Source organism: Alligator mississippiensis, chromosome 8 (assembly GCF_030867095.1).
Source record: "Alligator mississippiensis isolate rAllMis1 chromosome 8, rAllMis1, whole genome shotgun sequence".
Lineage (NCBI taxonomy): Eukaryota > Metazoa > Chordata > Crocodylia > Alligatoridae > Alligator > Alligator mississippiensis.
This window is the reverse complement of record NC_081831.1, coordinates 33,562,107-33,583,416: the sequence shown is the minus strand read 5'-3', so window position 1 is coordinate 33,583,416 and position 21,310 is coordinate 33,562,107.

The following is a 21,310-nucleotide window of genomic DNA, read 5'->3' as shown; positions in this document are numbered from 1 at the left end:
ACAGAACCTGAATTTTGCATAGGAACTGAAAGGCAAAACAGTGTTCCCCATTACAGATTCTGGGTGTGGGGGTGCTTTCTTTTTCTTATAATAGTAGTTGCCATCCCAATCCCTTGAAAGTCCTAGATGATCAGTGCCCAAAGAAGAGGGTCATTATTGTCCAGGAAATACCTTGAAGTTTGACAGTGAGGCTTGATAAGTACATATGCACATTCCCTAACTCAGATGATAAAGGATTAGTTCAGAAGACAAGTACAGAGAACTTCTTAGACTTCTGATAATTTGCTTTCTCTTACAGCACTGATTTGGTTATCTGACTCCAGCTAAATGGCCAGTCTGGTGTATATCTTCTCTGACCAAACCTCCTTTATCTACAGCTGCTTTCCTGTTCTACGACAATTTTGTGTATGGAGAGAATTGCTGCATAGGAAAAGAGTGTCCTTTTCTCCAAGATATGAAATGATGATTTTTGTCCTTCAAAGATGTGTCTTTCCCACTGATGACTAGAAGAGGTGGTATGCGCCTCAGGCAGTTCTCATGTATAATTAATCCCCTTGAGTTCACTGGGAAGTTGAGTGCATTATGCATCTGAGACTGATTCCCATCTTATCAGGACTAGAAGCTACTATGTTGCACTCATTGGGCTGGGAACAGTCTCAGGACTGGTTTCCCATTTTGTTACATAATGGGAATTCCTGGCCTAGGCTATGTTGGTGAAGGCATGTTTCCTGTAGTCTTGTTTGACTTGAAAAAGACACACATGTCGTGTCAGCACTTTGAAGCTTTTACAAGCACTGTTATATGGGAAAAGTTCCAGAGCCCCTAATTGTGTGCCAAAGGATTACAGACCATTAAGGAGAGAGATTTAATGAACTTGCTGTTTCTATGGGATGCTATTAATGCTGTAATGGGATGAGTGCCTCTGAGATTATCACTGTCCAAAGTGCAGTTAGCTTCATTGAAATTCAGGCTTGCGTTTCCTGGCACTTCAGCTCAATGTTAGGTTGGCATCCATTTCCAAGCTACCTTGCAGGGCAGGGACAGAGATTCCAGTAATCATACATACACTATATACCTTGTATACTGTAGAACACTGCCTTACAGGAGCTAGTTAGAACCCAACACCTGGAAACACATGGGGCAGAAAAGCCAGGAATACAGAATGGGCCATCAACCATTCTTGCCATTCATGGAAGGGACCCTGTGTCTTATCTCATACAGCAGCTACTGCAGCCCTGGCACCACTATATTAGTTGCCAAGTGACCCTGTCCCCTGGGAGAGTGAAATCCTTCCTCACCAAGTGTTGGATCCATTGCATTTGCCTTTTGGTTCCTGAGATAAGTGAATGCATTTGCATTTGTTCTCAGACTTTTCCTTGTAATAAGCAAGGCTGGACAATTAATACGTGGAAAGACAAAGAACTTAAATGGCTTGAAGTGCAGTTTAAAGGCAAGCATCTGGACATACAAGCCAATTTAGAACAGTTCAAACCTCTTGGAATGTTTATGTAGCAGCAGAATATTGTACTTATCTGAAGGGATAGGCAGGGCTGCCCTGCAGAAGGACAGTGTGGAGAGACAGTTTGTCCCAGTAGGGACATCAACTGCCCTAAGGGCAAGTGAAGCTGCTCTGGAGGTAGCTCCCTTTGTAGTGGGAGTAATGATGTAACCCCAGCAGAGGTCTAAATGAGGAACATTAGCAAAAGCCCAGGAAGAGCCTTGGCCTGGAATTGGCTGAGAAGGCTTGTTTAAAAGAGGGGATTAGTTTCCCTGAGGAGAACAGAGGGGAAGGGAGACAGGCTGGAGGTCAGGGAAAGGGCCTCAACAGGGCCATGCCTCACAGAGCTCCTGGCAGAGCCCTCCAGAGGCAGCAGCAAGAGGCTGCACCAGAGAGACACATTGTGTCCTTTCTCCCTCTCCTCCCTGCCCAGCCCTGCCAGGGCAGGCACGAGAGTTGCTGCCTGTGAGGAGATCCTGCTTCAAGTCCTGTGTGGCTGGGTGGGCACAGGAGGGGAGGGGATGCAGGACCAGGGGTAAAGGCTGGAGACTGCACTGGTATTTCCCCATGAGTCAGAAGGCAGAGGAAGGCTCAGGGTGCCTTAGGGAGCCCTGGGCTAGAGGGACAGGGACTGCTCCAGCCACCAGAAGCCCTGGGGCAGGTGGGGCCCAGGGAGGGGCTGCATTTGCCAGGTGCTGTGAGGCTGTGGTGGGCAGGGGAACTGCTACAGCCTGCAACCTAGACACTGCTCCCTGCTGTGCCAGGCATGCTTTGTGAAGCATCTGAGCCTGTAGGGGTGCAAGACCATGGGCCCTGAGAATGACAGGGTGGAGTAGTGTAGCCAGTTAAGCACAGGGAGGAGCAGCTGAGTCCCAAAGTGGTGTTCAACCCCAGGCCCCAGTAGGAAGGGGGTGGTGTTTGCCCAAGGGGGTGAGTGTAAGGAACATCCAGATGAGGGGCTAGGGCCTGAGAGAGCCCAGAGTGGGGTGAATCAGTGGTCACCACCTGGATGAGGGTCACAGAGAACCCAAAAAGCTGGGCCAGGGCTGACTGAAGAGAGTAAGTTGAGGAATCAGCAGTCACTGTCCAAATGAAGGTTGCAGGAGGGACCCAAAAGGCTGGGCCAAGGCTGTCTGAATTATGAGTGGACAAGCCTGAGGATTTCTCCGGAGTAGGGTGATGGGAGTGCGGCCTGGATAGGCAGCATGTAAGAGGCCCTTGTGAGAGTGGGGCAATAAGAGAGAGGCCAAAGTAGGGTAATATGTGAGTGGCCTTATAAGAAGCTATATTTGACCTGGCTGCAAGCCAGATCAATTTATGTTTATATTATGACATCTGAGAGGCATGGACACATGTAGAGATGGTTGGAGCTTGTACATCTGGCCCCTGACACCAGGGTGGATTGAAGGGCAGCCTCCTGCCTATTAACATCAGTATAATATGATATCAAAGCTTGGCAGGAGAAAGAGGCAGACGGTTTGCTCAGAGACAGGGGTGGGGCCATACTAGTACCAGGGCTGGGAGCTGCTCTTGTCACAAACCAAATTAGGATGTGTGCATGTGATGGGCGTGTGAAACAAAGAAATATGTTGGCAGGATAGAATGTGGACAGTATTAGGACTACAGGGAAACCAATCAATGATGCCTGGAGATGAAGAGTCATCAGGGGAAAGAAAGAATACAAAAGGAAGGATTTCAGAACAGTAAAGGGTCCCCAAGAGGGGAATCCACAGCCACTATAGATAGAAAGCATACCGCTAGCCCATCTCACTCAACCCAGTGGGGAGGGTGGGCCTTGGCTTTTGACCTCTAGGCTGCTGACATTTGACATTCAAGCATCAGAGTAGAGAAAGAACACAAAAGGATGGATTTCAAAGCAGCAAAGGGTCCCTGAGAGGAGAACCCAAGTCCACCATGGACAGAAAGTACACCACCAGCCCATCTCCAGGCTGCTGATATGTGACATTCAAGAAGGAACATCAGGGTGAATCTCACATACTGGGCAGATGTGCCTTGACTCTGTGACAGCTTCAGGACTGATAGACATAGAATTGTTTTCATTATTCTTGTTTGTTAACACTGTGTATCAGTAAAATTTGCCTATTATCGAATGGAGAGGTTGTGGTCAGTCTGAGGGTTTGGGTCCACCTGGAACAAGGTATCTGGGTCATAAATCCAGTGCCAACAGCTCCATGCCTAGCAGATGGCATCCTCATTGATGTTCTCTTTTACTCAGCCTCTCTTCTAGGGGTCTTGAACCCTTTCTGGTCCCATGCTTTCAGAATCTCCTGGAACTTAATTTGTCCCACACTCTGCCCCTTTATCAGGGCTCTGGACCCTTCCCTGGGGCCCTAAGAATCTCCTCCTCTCCTTATTTCCTCCCCAAAACTCCGGACTGCTTTAAGTATACCCTCCAAGCTGACATTCTGGACCTGCAGACATCCTGCTGAGATGGTGTTCTCTCAGATATTACTGCCAGCTTCTCTTAGGGTCTGGGTTTATACTTGCTCTAAGCCCAGCCCTCCTCCTGAGTCCTATGACTCTCTCATCTGCTAGCTCCCTGGGTCAGCTGACTCTCAATTAGTCCTGCCCTGCACCTGTCAGTATCTTTGCAGGCTGCCTTACCTCTTCAAGTGGCAGGCACCCTAAGTGTCCTGACACAGTCATGTCATTTAAATTAATCATTTTAGAATGTAATCAGTTTCTCATGCTATCTACTTCAGTATATAAATGGGCATGATCAGCAGCCATGAATCTTTGGCAGAAATCCACTAAATTTTTTTTTGCATCCCTCTGCTTATGGCTTCATAAGCCATTTCTAACATCACAAACTCCAGATTCACAAAATTTAACTCATCTGAATACCTCATGGCTCCAAACACAGATACAGGCTGCTTCCAACTTATCACCCATAACATATGTACATCCAGTAAGGTATCCTCCATAGCCCCATCACGGACAGAATTTGAGGGACCCTCCAGTGGTTCTTATAAATCACATTCACTAACCCTGTTCTATGACTCCACAGGCACAGGAGGAGAGGATGTGGTTGGGTCCCACTTCAGGATTGTTTCTAAACCATTCCAGCTTTCTGGTTTCACAGACTCAGTAACGGTGGAGTATTTGAGCCTTCCCCCCCAAGCTGTTTCTAAATCACATCCATCACCATCACTAGGGGATCTCTTATTTTTTCTCAACAGGTGTTTAGCCTTCCCCACTCTTATCTTTAACCAAGCCCTTATTTTATTCCCCTGAAAGCTACTTATTCATTAGCCCCTCATACTTACCTACTCCCCTATTATGATGTATGCCATGACTGCTGTGAAGAACATATAGATCACCGCCTCTCTATACAAAATCTGTCTCTATATTCTTACAATAATCATGATTTTTCAAGGCAAGATAGGCACCCACAGTCAGAGAAGATGCATGTTTTTCTAGAGCACAATTCACACTCTTTTTGCAATGTATACATTGGCCGAAATAATCCAAAGACCATCCAGTTTTGTTATCACAATATTTATGATCTTTTAAAGCATTCTGTGCACGCTCTCTGTGGTGTATATGCCTGCAAGCACCATGCAACACCCCCGCCCTCCACTTTTGGTTCTCACAATAATCATGTTCTTTCAAAATCAGATAAAGAAACTCCTCCTTCTGAGATTTCATCTGGAGTGTGTGAACACTCAATCCTGTGTTTCTTATTTACAAACACCAGAGAACCAGATTTGGAATTGTGAATCCTTGTGTTTTTACACATGGTTCTCTCAGGGTTTGGTGATGTGTTTACCTTTGAGGAACATTGCCACCTTTTTTTTCCCACATGTTCTTCTGCTCTATCCTTTTGGCATTCTGATCTTTGGGTGTTGTGATTCTCAGGCTGAGCATTTCTCTGGGTTACTTTTAGTTTTCTTAAAGGTCTTCAGTCCTGTTCCAATCCCTCTGGTGTTTCTAGGGCTTGATTCTCTGAAGCATGACTTTTGTCTTTGGAAGTGCTGTGTGAGATTGAATGCTTGATACTGGAGGCATGTACATGAGAAGCTATGGTGCAGTAGCAATGAACTACTGAGCTCATTGCTTTCATGAAGTAGCATTGCCAGGCACTAAGCATGCAGTGACTGTACTGCACAGTAGTAACGAGCTACTGTACAGTAGCTTGTTGCTATTGTGTAGTAGCATCTGGCCAAAACTTTGTGGTGATGGTACTGTGCAATAATGCCAGTTACTGTACAGTCATGTACAGTACAGCAAATGACTGCACAGTAACAACTGCACAGTCCACCACTCATGTAGACATGGCCACTGAGATATAAATTTTATATTTCCCAAGCATTTTTCACAAATAAATGCCAAAGCTAAATTTCACATGCAGGCTACAGCTCTGGAAAAAGCCCTATGTTTAAAAAAGAACTCAGCAAAATTTAGAATTCCACAACCACTCAGACCAAACTAGATGCTAATAGACAGATACCAGACTCCACAGAGATGGAAGAGCACATGCTCCACACACACACACACACACACACACACACACAAACACAGTTTCAAAATCTTGATTTCAGAAAATATCTTTCACTACAAGGTAAAGACATATAAGATTCATAGATTCATAGATGTTAGGGTCGGAAGGGACCTCAATAGATCATCGAGTCCGACGCCCTGCTTAGGCAGGAAAGAGTGCTGGGTCTAGATGACCCCAGCTAGATGCATATCCAACCTCCTTTTCAAGACCCCCAGGGTAGGGGAGAGCACCACCTCCCTTGGGAGCCCGTTCCAGACCTTGGCCACTCGAACTGTGAAGAAGTTCTTCCTAATGTCCAATCTAAATCTGCTCTCTGCTAGCTTGTGGCCATTATTTCTTGTAACCCCCGGGGGCGCCTTGGTGAATAAAACCTCACCAATTCCCTTCTGTGCCCCCGTGATGAACTTATAGGCAGCCACAAGGTTGCCTGTCAACCTTCTCTTGCGGAGGCTGAAAAGGTCCAGGTTCTCTAGTCTCTCCTCGTAGGGCTTGATCTGCAAGCCCTTAACCATACGAGTGGCCCTTCTCTGGACCCTCTCCAGGTTATCCGCATCCCTCTTGAAGTGCAGTGCCCAGAATTGCATGCAGTACTCCAACTGCGGTCTGACCAGTGCCCGATAGAGGGGAAGTATCACCTCTTTGGATCTATTCGTCATGCATCTGCTGATGCGCGATAAAGTGCCATTGGCTTTTCTGATGGCTTCGTCACACTGCCGACACATGTTCATTTTGGAGTCCACTAGGACTCCAAGATCCCTTTCCACTTTCATGCCATCCAGCAGGTCGTTCCCTAGGCAGTAGGTATGCTGGACATTTTTCCTCCCTATGTGCAGCACTTTGCATTTCTCCTTGTTGAACTGCATTCTGTTATTTTCTGCCCACTTGTCCAACCTGTCCAGGTCTGCTTGCAGCTGTTCCCTGCCCTCCGGCGTGTCCACTTCTCCCCACAGCTTTGTGTCATCCGCAAACTTGGACAGAGTACATTTCACTCCCTCATCCAAGTCGCTGATGAAGACATTAAAGAGTATTGGTCCAAGGACAGAGCCCTGCGGGACCCCACTGCCCACACCCTTCCAGGTCGAAACCGACCCATCCACCACGACTCTCTGGGTGCGACCCTCTAGCCAATTCGCCACCCACCGGACTGTGCAGTCATCCAAGTCACAGCCTCTTAACTTGTTCACCAGTATGGGGTGGGATACTGTATCGAAGGCCTCCCTGAAGTCTAAGTATACGACATCCACCCCTCCTCCTGTGTCCAGGCGTTTCGTAACCTCGTCATAAAAAGAGACTAGATTAGTCAGGCACGATCTGCCTGCTATGAACCTGTGCTGGTTTCTCCTCAGCATAATTTGTGCTGCCGGGCTAAGTATCTGGTTGTTCTGATTCTCCATTTTGAGGCGAGTGTTTCTGTTTGGGTGGATAACTACAGTTACAGCCAGCATTAATGATGTAAAGTACACTAAAGCCCTTATATTAAGACCACAACAGATACCTCGCCATGTAAAACTGCTTGTGGTAGTTGCTGTTTTCCCATTAGAAAGGCCCTGTATAATGAATATCAAGTGAAATACTAAGTAAAAACAGTGTGTTCAAGCAGAAAGAAGTGTGTGTGTATGTAAGCCTTGTGCTAGGCACCATTTGGCAGCAACAAGAGCTTGGTTCAAACTTCAGGGTACCTAATAAGTTTTTTCTGTAACTCGAGCCCCCAGCTAGAAATCTAGGGTCACTGAATTTGCCTTGGGTGTCCTGCATAAACAAAACTGTCTCTTTGTAAGCAGCATAAACACAAAAGGGCAGATATATTACAGAAAACAAACAAATAAAAAGGGAAACACCAAATGCAATTCAAACACTCTAACTACAAGGCATATTTTCTAGTTTGTACCCCTTCTGGGGAGATTCCACCCATGCCCAGGCAGTCTGAGATGAGGTAGTTTACCCAAGGGGTTAGTCCCAGGGGTCTGCACCCCTATAACTGCTATTCAGGAAAAAAAAAAACTTGACAGGAGAGCCCACACCTGATAATCCTATGAGCTGCTCCTTTGGTTCACTGCGCCTCAGGTAGCTGCTAGAAAGTTAAGGTCCTTCTGCAATGCAAGAGGCCTCCCAATGCTCCCTGGGAAGCTGTAAGGCACTAATCTCTACTTCCATGTAGTAACTTTGAGGAGATGACTGGGGCTCCAGTGAGCCTACTGCACCCCAAAAAGTCTTAGTTATAATCCTACAGTTTTGCTGGGACAAAATAGATGCAAAAGAACTCAGAAGAGCAGCTAAGCTTATCCTAGCTTGGGCCTTGAAATACAGCAGGGCTCAACCAAACAACTACACTGAGACAAAACAGCTGTATAACAACAAAAGGATGCCAGGCCTATTTGCAACAGGGACTGGAATACAGCAGGATTCAGTCACACAAACTAGGCTGAGAGAAAAGAAATTGCAACAGCAACGAAGTTTGAACCAGGTCTATTTGCACCAAGGTTTGGAATACACTGGGTCACACAACTGAGTGGAGACAAAAAAAATTGCAACAACAAAAAAATGTGCCAGGCCTCAATCTTGACCCAAATTTGCCAGGCCTTAAATCCTTGCCAAAACTGCCAGGAATTCATTCCTGGTCATCTTGTTTCAGGAATTAATACCCCCATAGTATTATCTCACTCAAGGCCTTAAGCCTGTCCCAAATTTTCCAGGTCTTAACTTGCCAACCAGTTATTTCCAGCTCTCTAGCCATTCAGCTTTCTTTGTCTCCTGCTTGCAGCCTTCTCAAGTTGCAGATGGGAGACTCCTATATCCCTTGTCATGGCATCACCCAAAGTTTTCCACTCAGGGATTGACATGGTTCCTGCTTTTCTCTTAAGCAATTAATTTAGAAGAAGGCTACCCACTAGCCAATTAGGCTTGGGGTCTGATCTCTCCTGCTTGTGTTGCTTTTTGGTTTCATCACACAGTTGGGGGAGGGGGAGGGCCTAATACAAAAGCCACAGGTATCAGAACACTGCAGGGGGCTTTGTTGCTTATGTGCTGTGTTTTTCCTCTGATCAACCAACAAAGGAGAGGGGACAATAAGCGGCCAATATAGATACATATCAATCACGGTTACATTTGAGATAAAATAATTAGAGGGGCACCGATACATCGGTCGAATATCATATTAGTAGCAATATAAAGAAAATTTTATGTATCAGATATCAGCCTGATGGGGCGGATAATTTGGCTAATAAATGCCCATGCTGCGCGCAGCCACAGTGCAGCACACAGCAGGGCGGCAGCATGGAGAGCTGCCTCCAGCTGATGAATCAGAAGGGAAGTGGGGAGGAAAGGGCGGGGACAGATCAACACCCCTTAAGTGAGGTAGGGAGGGGGCAGGGGCAGGTGCTGCCCAGGGAGGCGGGGGCACCAGACAGAGGTGCGGCTCATGGTGGGGGGGCTGGCTCCCACCATTGCTTGCACCCCAGGAGGGTGCAAGATCTGGGGGGCACATGTAGAACCATTGTGATGTAATCTAATTCATGCAACCCTGGTGCAGTACCATCCTGGTTGGCCCATTGTAATATTCTTAAGTGAAAACCTCCAAGTCTGTTGTGGTCAACAGACCTCATTAATTGGGGGGCAGGGAGGAGTGCTCATCAAAATTTTCCACACATTTTCAGCTTTCCTCAGCCATGTTCTAATATGCCTTTTTGAGGGGACTCTGTTTACACTCATTATATAGGAGAAGTGACAATACATGCCCCAGCTAGACCTTTTGCAATATTTTTGGGTCAATAGAATTTGCACCTATCCATACCCTCCAGGGCTGCTTCACTGCACCCCACACAACGCACCCTCTGGGCCCCAAAACCAAATTCCCAAGGAACTGAAGGAGCAGCACACAACACCAGTGAGAATGCATTTTAAAACAGTCCTTATTTCCATCAAAATTTGTAAAAAAACCTGCTTTGGCTAGTCTTATATGCACTAGTTAGAGCCTTCTCCTAAGTAGGTCTTTACAATTTCTAGAGTCAATTAAGCATTCAATATAGAGCACCAGAGACTTATCATCCTCAATTATCAGCCCATACAGAGCAGCTTTAGGGTCTTCAGAAAATGAACAGCATTTATAATTGCTATGCCCTGGGCTGAATATTTCTCTGTGATGTGCAGCCATTTACTATTACTAATATCCTCCTGCATTAACAGCATTTAAACAACTTTCCATAGACAATTCAGCAAAGAAATCGTAAATTGTCTGATTTATGTCCTCATCTGACCAGTTCACACAGTCATGGCTTACCTGCCCTGGTGCATATAGGGCACAACACATGCAGCCTTCAAAAAGCCACTTTCTCAAGGAATATTTAAGGGTGCCATAAAAAGAAACACACATAAAGGCTTTCCCACTACTTTTGTTTTTGAGGTGAGACAGGCTCAGTTAGTTCCATCAGCTTCTTTTGAAACACTGAGCCTCCGTTCTCAGTCTCTCCTCCACCTGGGGCTCTCCCTGGGCCCTCGGGGCATTTATACACATACATTTTTTCTGCTCTGATGCACTGGATCTCCAGCACATCAGAGCAGATTCCATTAATTGAGTCCACTCCGCACATGAGCTGACACACCCGGTGCTGTTGCATGCATTTGTATAAACGGTGAAATGTGCATCAGCACTGAGAAAATGGCAGTGGTGCACTTTTGAGCAGAAACACCTTTGATGCATTTTAGTTCAAAAGTGTGCTGCCACCATTTCTCAGGGCTGATGCACATTTCATCATTTAAAAGCACCTGCGCTGTGGTACAACCATGTGTACAAATGCCCATTACTTCCTTAAAGTAGCAAGGAGTCCCTGGCTGTCTGTTACACTGCCCCATGTCCATTGTTCAAGACTCTTATCAATGTATCCATTACCTCATAGATATTTTCTTTCCACTTGGAGTCCACCATAAGGCTCCCCTCTTGTCCAGAATCCTCAGCATTTTCTTTGTGCTTCTGGATATCAGGCTCACTGGCCTTCTGCATACTTTAGGCCTACAAAGGATGGAGGATGGGAGTCACCTCCAAGGAGGATTATTCTGCACTGGTCCGGTCCTGTAGGGAGCAGACCAGGAAAGCCAAGGCTGCAACTGAACTCCAGCTAGCTTTGAGCATCAAGGACAATAAAAAGTCCTTTTTCAGATATGTGGGGAGCCAGAGGAAAAGCAGGGGCAACGTTGGACCCCTGCTGAACCAGATGGGGCAACTGACAACTGATGCCCAGGAAAAAGCCAACCTATTAAATAGGTACTTTGCGTCGGTCTTTCATCAGCCCCATGGGACGCCCGTGCCCGCTACAGGGCCGGGAAGTCCGGGTGAGGGTGATCCCCTGCCCTCCATTAATGCTGACTTTGTGAAGGAACATCTTGAGAAGCTGGATACCTTCAAGTCAGCCGGCCCTGACAATCTTCACCCCAGGGTACTCAAGGAGCTGGCGAGCATCATAGCTGGCGAGCATCATAGCCCAGCCTCTAGCACGGATCTTTGAAAACTCTTGGTGCTCTGGTGTAGTGCCCGAAGACTGGAAGAAGGCCAACGTGGTGCCTATCTTCAAGAAAGGGAGGAAAGTGGATCCAGCTAACTATAGGCCCATCAGCCTGACTTCTATCCCAGGGAAGATCTTAGAAAAGTTTATTAAGGAGGCCATCCTTAATGGACTGGCCGATGCCAACATCTTAAGGGATAGCCAGCACGGGTTTGTTGCGGGTAGATCTTGCTTGACCAATCTCATTTCCTTCTACGACCAGGTGACCTATCACCTGGACAAGGGAGATGAAATTGATGTCATATATCTTGACTTCAAAAAAGCCTTCGATCTGGTGTCCCATGATCGTCTCTTGGAGAAACTGGCCAATTGTCGCCTTGGGTCCCCCACGATCCACTGGCTGGAAAATTGGCTCCGGGGTCGGACCCAGAGGGTAGTAATTGATGGAAGTCACTCATCGTGGTGTCCTGTGACCAGTGGGGTCCCCCAGGACTCTGTCCTTGGACCCATACTGTTCAACCTCTTCATTAATGATGTGGACACTGGAGTCAGAAGCGGACTGGCCAAGTTCGCCGATGACACCATACTTTGGGGCAAAGCATCCACACCAGAAGACAGGCGGATGATCCAGGCTGACCTGGACAGGCTCAGCAAGTGGGCGGATGAGAATCTGATGGTGTTCAACGCCGATAAATGCAAGGTTCTCCACCTTGGGAAAAAAAACCTGCAGCATCCTTATAGGCTCGGCAGTGCTATGTTGGTTAGCACTATGGAAGAAAGAGACTTGGGGGTCATCATTGACCACAAGATGAACATGAGCCTGAAATGCGATGCTGCGGCTAGTAAAGCGACCAAAACGCTGGCTTGCATCCATAGATGCTTCTCAAGCAAATCCCGGGACGTCATTCTCCCCCTGTACTCGGCCTTAGTGAGGCCGCAGCTGGAGTACTGCGTCCAGTTTTGGGCTCCACAATTCAAAAAGGATGTGGAGAAGCTTGAGAGAGTCCAGAGAAGAGCCACGCGCATGATCAGAGGTCAGGGAAGCAGACCCTACGATGACAGGCTGAGAGCCCTGGGGCTCTTTAGCCTGGAAAAGCGCAGGCTCAGGGGTGATCTGATGGCCACCTACAAGTTTATCAGGGGTGACCACCAGTATCTAGGGGAACGTTTGTTCACCAGAGCGCCCTAAGGGATGACGAGGACGAATGGTCACAAACTACTACAAGATCGTTTCAGGCTGGACATAAGGAAGAATTTCTTTACTGTCCGAGCCCCCAAGGTCTGGAACAGCCTGCCACCGGAGGTTGTTCAAGCGCCTTCATTGAACACCTTCAAGATGAAACTGGATGCTTATCTTGCTGGGATCCTATGACCCCAGCTGACGTCCTGCCCTTTGGGCGGGGGGCTGGACTCGATGATCTTCCGAGGTCCCTTCCAGCCCTAATGTCTATGAAAATACTTGCTTGGGTATCAGGCAACCATTGGGTTAGGAGACTACATACCTTTATCTTCTCTTCCTCAGAACTGTCACTACAGTAGCAATTTCTTGGTAAGTGTTTGGCAAGCCTTGGTGTTAAAGTGTAATGAAGGGTTTTACTGGTGTAATGTAAGAATCCATATTTGCTTCTGACTTCATTAAAGTGGCCTCACAAAACACATGGTCTGCTTTGGAAGGTTTACAAATAGGATTTGAAAAACATGCAGTCAGGGGCTTCTGGTCTAAGGCTCACTTTTATACTTGTTCTTTTTGGTTTAGTGTCATTCTTTGGAAGATCTGAAGACCCCAAATCCCTTGAAAATTGTTTAAGGATGGTGGGGCAAGTTGTTAGAGGGGTCATAACTTCATGCTAGCTGATATATCATACCTGTGTCTCGTGGCCCTAGGAGAGGTTGAATTTCTGGGGCTCTTGGGGTGAGGCATGCACCATGAGTGTGGGCCCTCTGGAGGAGCAGTGTTTCCTAGTCAAGGGGCAGACCTTCTGATGCCATGGACCATATAGCATGGGAGGGTCTTCTGGGACCAACATGGTAGCTAAGATGGCTGCCAACATGGTGGTGAGGTGGTAGGTTTTGGGTCAGGTGGATGAACCTTCTGATGTCACAGACTATGTTACAAGGAGCAGGGAATTCTGAAACTTTGTCCAACATAGTAGCCAACATTGTGGGAAAAAGGTATGCATTTTGTGGTCACATGGGTGGGAAGTCAGAGACCATGTGGCAGGCTTGAACTTCCAGTTCCAAGACATAAAACTCCCTCCCAAAAGGAGTACTTACGATACCAAATTCAGGGGTTGGGGACTGGATATCCAGTTTCAAGATGGTGGCAAAGATAGCAGCCAGGAACTGGGGTACTTGTCAAGGGTGGGTCTTAAAATTTTGACTAGAGGTGTACCCCTTATACTACAGGGGGCCATTGATGAGAGAAAGCCTGTTTGTTCACCCTCTGAGGGTACAGGCTTCAGAAGGGCCTGCTGATAAGGAGTAATCAAGGAAGTATTCATCCTCTTGGTTCTCTTTCTGGCGCCTTTTATCTGCTTTATCTGTCATTTAAAAGCACCTGCAGGTATTGGCATAAGCCCAGGTGGACAACCAGTGGTGACCAAGCAAAGGTGCAACTATAGCATGTATTAGCATTCATGTTCTATCTATGTGAGTTATAAGGGTTAACAATAGCAGTAAAACTATGGTGCCAGCAAATTTATCATGTGTGAGCAACAAAGATAAAAACTTTTGGGACCCTGGATTTGTCCCTGTTTGGTTTTGCATGCTAAAACCTGGACAGGTGCATCTTCCCTACATGTGTAATAATTAATACACCTGGCATAGGTATGATAGCATGTGCTACAAGCTCATGTATATTTTGCTGTGTAGACATACCCCAGGACCCATAAGAACCAAGGTGGCTCAAAACATGAAGAGAATCATGTTTACTGCTTTTGTGATTCAAATTACAAGCAGTGAAGCTTTAAGGCTAATATCTGATTGTGGCAGAGCACTGTTGGTGCCTACCACTTTAAGGGCTGAGCCAAACAGCCAGTAGGTGCTTGATTATGGTGGCCATCTTAAAATTCTGGCTGCCTATATAAACAGAACTGTTTGCTGCTGGCAGGCCAGGTAGAAACATTGCCTGGCTGTAAGGCTGTATGCAACATTATAGAAGTAAGGGCAGGAGCTTAAGGGGATGGTTTGGAGGCTCCAGGTCCTGGGCATAACCTAAAACTGCACCCTGCTGGGAGCAGGAGCCCCCAGGAAATAGCAGGCTAGTTATCACCCTGGTGAAAGGTGGGTTGGGGTGCTTTAACCCCTAGCCCCCACAATACTATGGCTACAAGGGGGCCAGGCATGGCTATGGCCACCTGAGCCTAAGGAGGGTGTAAGACCCAGATGGGGCCAAGTACAGCTATGGCCACCTGAGCCCCCATCAAGGACAGAAGCCCTGTGGCCCCAGTGAGGGGGCAGCTCTGGTGAGGGGGCAGAGATGAGGAGCCCCAGTGAGGGGGAAACCAGAGGGCTGGGAGCCTAGTATGTGTGTGTGAGTGTATAGAGTTGCCCCAGGAGGGACCAGGGCAAGCTTGGACCTGGTTGGATAATTGGCTGGCCACTACCCTAGTGAGGGCCATGGGAGAGGCCCAAAAGATGGTACATCTGCCACCCAAGGTATGAGCTAGATAAAGCTTCTGGCCGAAGGGATCTGCTCTGGGAGGGAGCAAGGTGTTGTAAGTTGTTGATTCATGAAAGAGACGCTGTGAGAGGGGGTGGAGTGTGAGAGGCCCTAGTGAGAGGCGGGTGGTATGAATGCATATGTGTCTGAGGTCTGACAATGAGGGCTAAGCTTGGTCCAGCTGTAGACCAGAAGCATTGTGTCATTTGGATGCCATCTGCGAGACATGAGCTGTGGTGTAGGGGAGGAACAGCCACAGATAGTACCCCATGGCATTGGGGCAAGAATGGGCAGCCTACTGCCTAATTAACACCATAATTATGTATCATCAAGGCATGGCAGGTGAGGAGGCAGGTGGCTTGCCCAGAAACAGGTGGGTGGGCCAATGGCAGACCAGCCCTGAGAAGGTTCCCCTGTTACACTGATAATGGGGTCATAATGCATTCCTTGTAGAAAGGTGGTACTTTTGTGATGCAAAGATCACAGAGGTGGGAATTATGTAGGGTACTGAGGGCTTCCTGGTTAGACAGAAGAGCAAGCTTCATTAGAAATGAGCTTTTGGAAGCTGGAGTTCAATCATACTTAAATCTCTGCAGCTGAGTAATTGAAACATAGACTTCTCAGAGCTCTCTCTCTTCCAACACAGCATATTGCTCCTCTAGAGCTGCTATAATACTTCATTTCTTTCCCAATGAAACATTTCCTTCTTTGGGACAGGGTGGATGGAGCAGGGGCAAGGAAGGAAGAATCCGATACTAGGTTCTTCACTTGAAGCAGCACTAGGGTACACAGGAATTTACAGCCTGAAGTTACAGCCTGTAGTTCAGCCTGTAGTTAACAAAATATTATGGTCCCCACTGCATGTATATGATATTCAGCACAGCCTTCAAGCTTAGTTTGACTTTTTCCGGCAGGTTTTTTTTTTTTTTTGTTTTGTTCCAAAAATCATAGCAAATATTTTGTTTTCATCTGAAAACTGAAAACGTCAGTTTTCAGTAACCAACGTTTTCAGGTTCCTGACAAAAATCAAAATATTTCAGTTGAAAGCAACAAATGTTTCGGGGGTGGGAACCTGGTTGAGAGCTTATTCTCCAATTAAAAAAAAAAAGTTTAATGAAAAAAATTTCAAACAAACCTTGAAGTGATTCCTGTACAGATTCCCTGAGGGATGGAAAGCTAGCAGAGTTTCTTCTCCTTGTGTGGGCACACTGGGGTCCTGATTTGCTTCTCATATCCATGTCATAGTAAGATAATTTCATTGGTTTAACAGAGTTCCCTCTGATTTTTACTGATGTGACTAAAAGGTGAAAGGTTCCTCCAGCCATGTGGCCCTTCTACATAGAATTGGAACGATATGGACAGTCATGGAATTATTTAGTGAGGGACTTGAATTCCACATAAAAATCATATAAACAGAACAAATACATCTTGTTCTTGATATATATCTAAATATATATATCAAAATATATCTTGACTTCAAAAAAGCCTTCAATCTGGTGTCCCATGATCATCTCTTCGTGAAGCTGGCCAATTGTCGCCTTAGGTCCACCACAATCCACTGGCTGGAAAACTGGCTCCGTGGTCAGACCCAGAGGGTAGTAATTGATGGAAGTCACTCATCATGGTGTCATGTGACCAGTGGGGTCCCCCAAGGCTCTGTCCTTGGACCCATACTGTTCAACATCTTCATTAACGATGTGGACACTGGAGTCAGAAGTGGACTGGCCAAGTTCGCCGATGACACCGAACTTTGGGGCAAAGCATCCACACCAGAAGACAGGCAGGTGATCCAGGCTGACCTGGACAGGCTCAGCAAGTGGGCAGACAAGAATCTGATGGTGTTCAACACCGATAAGTGTAAGGTTCTCCATCTTGGGAAGAAAAACCTGCAGCATCCTTATAGGCTCGGCAGTGCTATGTTGGGTAGCACTATGGAAGAAAGAGACTTGGGGGTCATCATTGACCACAAGATGATCATGAGCCTGCAATACGATGCTGCGGCTAGTAAAGCGACCAAAACACTGGCTTGCATCCATAGATGCTTCTCAAGCAAATCCCGGGACGTCATTCTCCCCTTGTACTCGGCCTTGGTGAGGCCGCAGCTGGAGTACTGCATCCAGTTTTGGGCTCCACAATTCAAGAAGGATGTGGAGAAGCTTGAGAAAGTCCAGAGAAGAGCCACGTGCATGATCAGAGGTCAGGGAAGCAGACCCTACGATGACAGGTTGAGAGCCCTGGGGCTCTTTAGCCTGGAAAAGCGCAGGCTCAGGGGTGATCTGATGGCCACCTACAAGTTTATCAGGGGTGACCACCAGTATCTGGGGGAACGTTTGTTCACCAGAGCACCCCTAGGGATGACGACTAGGTGGAACGGTCATAAACTACTGCAAGACCATTTCAGGCTGGACATAAGGAAGAATTTCTTTACTGTCCGAGCCCCCAAGGTCTGGAACAGCCTGCCACCGGAGGTGGTTCAAGCGCCTACATTGAACACCTTCAAGAGCAAAGTGGATGCTTATTTTGCTGGGATCCTATGACCCCAGCTGACTTCCTGCCCTTTGAGCAGGGGGCTGGACTCAATTATCTTCTGAGGTCCCTTCCAGCCCTAATGTCTATGAAATACTTGTATATTAGAGGGGCTAGGCAACTGTGATTTAAAGTAGAATTTTGGTATCTACTATGATCTCTGGAATCAATAGGCCAGTGGTTCTCAACCTAATTAGATTCAGGTCACCCTTTGTTATGCTCAAGGTACTGCCACATTTTTTTTGTCTGTCAGGTTTGGGATACGGTGCTCTGTGTGGTGGTAGGTGGGGAGAACGAGCCTTTCTTGCAAAAAGGTGCTGCACCCTCAGAGAGGCTTTACAGGATCACTGTACTTTGGGATAGGGGGTAAAACAAGCACAGGACCTCCCTTAGCAGTCCCCCTTGCAACTCTTTCCAGTAACGCCATCACTCCATAAAGGCCCCCGAACAAAGGATCCCCACTCTGAGGTGGGTGTGTGCAGTCATTACCTGTCCCCACCTACCCAATCCCAAACTGCATGGACAGACTACCATGCATGCCAACCTGCCTATGAAAGAAAACATACCATGCATAAACACAACTTCAAATCTTTACATTAAAAATGTGGTACATTTCCTTTTTTTTTTTTTTTTTTTAATAAAAAAGGCATTATTGAAAAAAAATTGAGATAAATAAATTAAATAATTTTTTTACAATTGTTAAATTAATAAGGAAAAAAAGGAAGATAGAAGAAAAAAGGAGAAAAAAAGGGATTTCCTTTCTCAGAATGTCTATATCTATGCAGCACTGTTTATCAAAGCACTAGCTTCTATACACTATATCTACAAACTACATATATACACTATTTAACTATACATTATTTACTGTAAGACTATACCTTGCTTATTACATACACTAGAAACTATTTAACAATTACACTTTTACTAAATAACTTGCTTCCACTGGGTGTGGATTCTTCATAGATTTAATAGATTTCCTAGATTTCATAGACATTAGGGCTGGAAGGGACCTCAGAAGATCATCGAGTCCAGCCTCCTGCCCCAGGGGCAGGAAGTCAGTTGGGGTCATAAGATCCCAGCAAGCAAAACATCCAGGTTTCTCCTGAAGGCGTTCAAAGTAGGTGCTTCAACCACCTCCAATGGCAGGCCATTCCAGACCTTGGTGGCTTGGACAGTAAAGAAGTTCTTTCTTATGTCCAGCCTGAAATGATCTTGCAGGAGTTTATATCTGTTCAATTTTGTCATCCCTTGGGGTGCTCTGGTGAACAGACATTCCCCCAGATCCTTGTGAGCACCCCTGATAAACTTAAAGGTGGCCACCAGATCACTCCTAAGCCTGCGCTTTTCCAGGCTGAAGAGCCCCATGGCTCTCAGCCTCTCATCATAAGGGCTGTTTTCCTGACCTCTGATCATGTGTGTGGCTCTCTTCTGCACCCTCTCAAGCCTCTCCACATCCTTTTTGAATTGTGGAGCCCAAAACTGGATGCAGTACTCCAGCTGTGGCCTCACCAAGGCTGAGTACAACGGGAGAATGACGTCCCGGGATTTGCTTGAGAAGCATCTATGGATGCAAGCCAGCGTTTTGCTCGCTTTAATAGCTGCAGCATCACATTGAAGGCTCATGTTTATCTTGTGGTCAACCATGACCCCCAAGTCCCTTTCATCCATAGTGCTAATCAGTGTAGCACTGCCAAGCCTATAGACATGCTGCAGGTTTTTCCTCCCAAGGTGGAGAACCTCACATTTTTCAGTGTTGAACACCATCAGGTTCTCATCTGCCCCTTTCATGAGCCTGTCAAAATCTGCCTGCATCACCCTCCTATCCTCAGGTGTGGATGCTACCCCAGAATTTGGTGTCATTGGCAGACTTGGCCAGTCTGCTTCTGAATCCAATGTCCACATCATTAATGAAGAGGTCGAACAAAATAGGTCCAAGGACAGAGCCTTGAGGGATCCAACTAGTCACAGGGCACCATCAACCATCACCCTCTGGGTCTGTCAACGGAGTCAATTCTCCATCCAGAGGATCATGGTGAGGCTAAGGCTGCATTTATCCAGTTTTGCTAAGAGATGATCATGGGATACCAGATCAAAGGCTTTTTTAAAGTCAAGATATATGACATCAATCACTTCTCCCTTGTCCAGGTGATAGGTCACCTGGTCGTAAAAGGAAATGAGATTGGTGAAGCACAACCTACCCACAACAAACCCATTCTGGGTGTCCCTCAGGGTGTTGCCATTGGTCAATCCATTAAGAATGTCCTCCTTGATGATTTTTTCTAAGACCTTGCCCAGGATAGAGGTCAGGCTGATGGGCCTATAGTTTGCCAGATCCATTTTCCTCTCTTTCTTGAAGCTAGGCACCACATTGGCCTTCATCCAATTTTTGGTCACTTCACCAGAGCTCCAGGAGTTCTAGAAGATCCATGCCAGGGGCTGAACTATGATGCTTGCCAGCTCCTTGAGTACCCTGGGGTGTAAACTGTCAGGGCCGGCTGACTTGAAGGTATCCAGCTTCTCAAGGTGTTCCTTCATGAGGTCAGCATTGATGGAGGGCAAGGAATCTCCCTCACCTAGGCCTTCCCATCCCGTAATGGGCAGGGGCATCCCATGGAACTTGTGAAAGACTGAAGCAAAGTACCCATTTAGCAAGCAGGCTTTTTCCTGGGCGTCGGTTGTCAGTTGTCCCATCTGGTTTAGCAGGGGTCCAATGTTGCCCTTGCTTTTCCTCTGGCTCCCCACATATCTAAAAAAGGACTTTTTATTGCCCTTGATACTTGTAGCGAGTTGGAGTTCCATGGCAGCCTTGGCTTTCCTGGTTTGCTCCCTGCAGGTCCAGAGCAGTACAGAGTCTTTTTCCTTGGAGGTGGCTCCCGTCCTCCATCCTTTGTAGGTCTGTCTTTTTAGACACAGGAGGATCTCTAGTTCCCTGGAGAGCCAAGGGGGCTGCTGTGCCCTCTTGCTGCCTTTCCTCTGAGACAGAATAGCCTTAGCTTGTGCATCTAGGATCGCTCCCTTGAGGAGCAACCACTCTTCCTGGACTCCCCTCCCTTTTGAGTTATGGTCCCTTAGGGCCTCATTGACAAGTCTCCTGAGCTCATCAAAGTCAGCCCTCCTGAGGTCAAGGACCTCTGTACTGTTGACTAACTTGTTAGCTTTTTGGCTGATGGTGAAGATGATCAGCTCATGGTTGCTGTCACCCAGCTTCTCTTCGATCGTTAGGTTACCGATTAGGTTGTCCCCGGTTCCCAGTACCAGGTCAAGTAGCGCTTAGTCTCTTGTTGGCCCATAGAATTCTTGAGTCAGATACAGCTCATCCACGCATGTGAGGAAGCTTTGCAACTATTTGGATTTGGCCAAGTGCTCTTCCCACAAGATGTCCAGGTAGTTGAAGTCCCCCATGACACCCATGGAATGGGAGCGCACAGCCTCAGCCAATTCCCTGGCGAACTCCTGGTCAAGCTCTTGATGCTGGGAGGGAGGTCTGTAGTAGACTCCCACCATTGTATCTCCTATGCCATGTTCCCCGTGGATTTTAACTCGGAGGGACTCCAGTCATCCACCCTGGGTGCTGATGTCAGCTTGTAGGGATGCGTAGCTCTCCTTGA